This window comes from Musca vetustissima, unplaced genomic scaffold, assembly GCF_032173495.1.
Source record: "Musca vetustissima isolate MV318-11 ecotype Yass unplaced genomic scaffold, APGP_CSIRO_Mvet_v1 utg57420, whole genome shotgun sequence".
NCBI lineage: Eukaryota > Metazoa > Arthropoda > Insecta > Diptera > Muscidae > Musca > Musca vetustissima.
Genome location: NW_026885330.1, coordinates 1 through 3989, shown reverse-complemented (window position 1 = coordinate 3989; position 3989 = coordinate 1).

Genomic DNA, 3989 nt, shown 5'->3' with positions numbered 1-3989 from the left:
TTGGCTGCTACAAAGTAATGGTCCGAATCGATATTCGCTCCTCGGATCGATCGAACGTCTAATACACTGGATAAATGCCTTTCGTCTATCACAACATGATCAATTTGATTTCTCGCTGCTTGATCAGGAGAAATCCAGGTGCCTAGTGTATATCGAGATGCACCAATATAAAGAGAAGCCCTTCGAAGTGATTGTAATTTAAATTCTTGGTGAATAAAATACTTATTTTAGAAAAATGTCAATGTAGATCCGGGTTTTTGTATTTTTTTATAAAATACTAAGCAGGAATTTCTACGATTTTTTTCTAAAGGCCTGTCAGGGACGTATTTGAAGATTAGTATTAAAGGTCTGACAGATGCATAACTATGTTTTCAAGAATCTTTTAATCTTTGAATTTGTTAAGATTACTTCTATAACTAGCTATTGCACCACCATTTCCACAGTACCCTTAGATTTTTTTTTGCTCCTTAATATTGAGACAAAGTCAATCATTTGATGTGAAAACAAATAGCTTATCATTTCGAACTGCTCAAACATATTATGATTTCATTTAAAGGGTTAAATATAAAAAAAGAATATCGACATCAAAAACATAAAAATTGATCTCTCATTTAGATCCCGTGGTGGAAGGAAGGATGACTTAATTTCAGTTTACATTTTACATCCATGCGACAGAGGAAACAACACACAATGGCGCGGAAAATTTTATTACCCAACACATTGGACACAAGGTGGTAATAAAGCAACATTGTAATGCAACAAAAATGTGGTAAAATGTAGATTTTATTTCCCTCTTTCTAGTCCCACAATACAGATATCAAAAAAGTGACTTTTATGGCGGTCATTTGGAGTCTAGCTTTGGGTGACGTTAATGTTATTGGCAAGAAAAAAAGAAACCGTGGCTATTGAAGATGGAGTTGTAACCAATACAGATCAATGTGTGATTTGATGATTTTATTATTGTTTTGGCGATTGCTTTTGGGGAGAATATGGAATAAGTTCTTAGTAAGGAGGAGACAAACTATCTGGGCCATTAAATTCAAAAACAATAACCCTTTGAAAATGGTTTACCATTTAATTTTACTAATCAATATTTGATTGATATGAATGTTAACTACTTGGGGATGGACTATAAAACAACTTGGTAGGTATGATTATCAGAATATAGTTGGCAAAATTAAAAGGTCTAGCAATAAAAAAATTTTTTTGTTTTGCACAAACTATGGAAATATACGTAACTCTTCCATGGTTTATTCGACAGCGATATTCACCGTCGACGCAAATCGGCCCATAGATCTTTCAGAGAATTGTCTCTCAAACACTCCAAGAGCAATCTCATATGCTTGCGCAAGTACCCATGCTTCAGATCCATGCAACAGCACGAGTAGTACCAGCGTCTTGTAGAGTGTGATTTTGGTCTGGCGAGAGGTGGCCTTGTTTTTGAATTACTTACTCAGACCATAATAGCATCTGTTGGTCAACATTATCCTTCTCCGAATTTCAAAGCTAATGTTATTAGTTTTGCTTATGGCGGTACCGAGGTATATAAAATCATTCACTACCTCGAAGCTGTAGTTTTTAAGTTCCACAGTTGGTCCGAGTCTACTGGACGTCTTGTGCATTGATAACGCTCGCAATTGTTGTCTTATTTTTTCGATGTCATCGGCATAGGCGAGTAACATGTGTTGTTTGGTGTACAGAGTACCATTTCTGCCCACCTTTACCTGTCGTGTGCCTTTCCAGCAGGATGTCAAAAAGATCAGACGGCAAACTGTCACCTCCTTCGGTATTAAAGTGCTCCGAGAGGTCATTGGGCATGCTAAATTGTGCATGCTTCTGACCAGCATTTTACCACCGGCTAGTAACCCTTCGGCACCTGCTGCTTTATTGATCTTGGCTAGGTTGAATACACTCCAACCATCATATCTTATTGGTTCTGGGGTATCTTCTAAACCGACACTTTTTGATACCAGAAGCTTTGAATAATTTTCTTCTAGATCCCCAACACGCTATTTGTCTCTGTCACCAGGTTTCCATCTTCATCTCTACAAGAGGATGTGCTTGCACCAAAACCTTCTCTTTTGACCTCTCTCTAGTACACAAGTGTTTCTGTGGTTTGTAGGTAGTGGGCAATTCTTAGTCATATTGCTTCTAAGTCGGGAAAAGTTTAGCGGAGTAGACTTCTGCCACCTGTAGTGATTGCTCCTCGGATCGAATCGATATTCGCTCGTTGCTTCATCGAGAGAAATCCAGATGGGCTTGTATATCGTCATGCTTGAATCTGATAATGATAAATACCATGTTCCTTTGTCTGATGTTACTTATTGGAGGCTGCATTTTCCGACGGTGGGGCCAAAAATATTTCCCTTCTGATTTTCGCAATCTCGTAGCAGAATTTAAATGTCGTGACCAGGGCAGCGGTCGTATGATGTTTCTAGGCACTCGTAAAATATGTCATTGTTCTGTCCATCTTCGTCTTCCGTCGGAGCATGGACACAAATAAGACTGATATAGAAAAACGTATGTGGATTTTATCAAATTTCTCGTCTACTGGAGTGAACCTGGAGACGAGGTCATCATAAACCCGCAGCCAAATTCATGTCTCGTTTCATGGCAGGGCGTAATTATCTGATTTACTTACGCCCGTCCCTTCCATCGCATTTACTGTAAGGTAATAATGCAGGCTTTGTACTACATTCGCCAAAGAAAAAACTGCGCCTGTTCTGTACAAATTGCGTACATTTCAAGTGCATGTTTGCAGATCGATGTCTTTTTTACGTTTCTCAGCTTTTTCTTAGTAGGAGGGGTTTTCCGAGTGTGGGCATCTAACCCGACGTATCAACCCATTTTTTTATAGTTCTTATGGGTAAACTCGCGGCACATATCAGCTCACTATAGCGACAGGTGTTTAAAGTAGCTACCACAGGCTGCCACAATTGAGATCAAGGAGGGTCCAATATAAGCCTCTAATTTGCATTTTAAAGCCAATCGTATGATCTTACTTACTTACTTAGCTGGCTTGTTACAGAACGGTTGTTCCATAAGCCGAGCTTAAAAAAGATTTCCAAGCGCGCCGGTCTTGTGCGCAAGTCCACCAATTTGGAAGACCACGTTCCATGATGTTGTTTTCTACTTGGTCTTTCCATCTAATTCGTGGCCTTCCCCTTCTACGGGAACCATCCGTAGGCTCATTTTTGTATGCCTTTTGAGCTGGGGCTTCTTCATTCATCCGCACAACATGGCCTAGCCACCGTAGTCGCTGCAGCTCAATACGACTGACTATGTCTATGTCTGCGTATAAATTGTAGAGCTCGTGGTTCATTCGACGCCGATATTCACCGTCGACGCAGATCGGCCCGTAGATCTTTCGGAGAATTTTTCTCTCAAACACCCCAAGCGCTGCCTCATCTGCTTGCGCAAGTACCCATGCTTCTGATCCATATAATAGCACGGGTAGTATCAGCGTCTTGTAAAGTGTGAGTTTGGTCTGGCGAGAGGTGGCCTTGTTTCTAAACTGCTTACTTAGACCATAGTAGCATCTGTTGGCCATCACAATCCTTCTCCGAATTTCAAAACTGATATCATTCGTTTTATTTATGGCGGTACCAAGGTATATAAAGTCTTTAACTACCTCGAAGCTGTAGTTCTCAAGTTCCACAGTTGGTCCGAGTCTACTGGACGTCTTGCGCGTTGATACCATCAGCTTGGTCTTCTCGCCGTTTACTGCCAGACCCACTTTGGCAGACTCCTTTTCAATTTGTTCAAAGGTGGCTGTTACCGCTCGCAATGTTCGACCCATTATATCGATGTCATCGGCGTAGGCGAGTAACTGGTGTTGTTTGGTGTACAGAGTGCCATTTCTGTTCACCTTTGCGTTTCGTATGACCTTTTCCAGTAGGATGTTAAAAAGATCACACGACAAACTGTCACCTTGTCTGAATCCTCGTTCGGTAGTGAAGGGCTCCGATAGGTCCTTTCCTACTTTAACG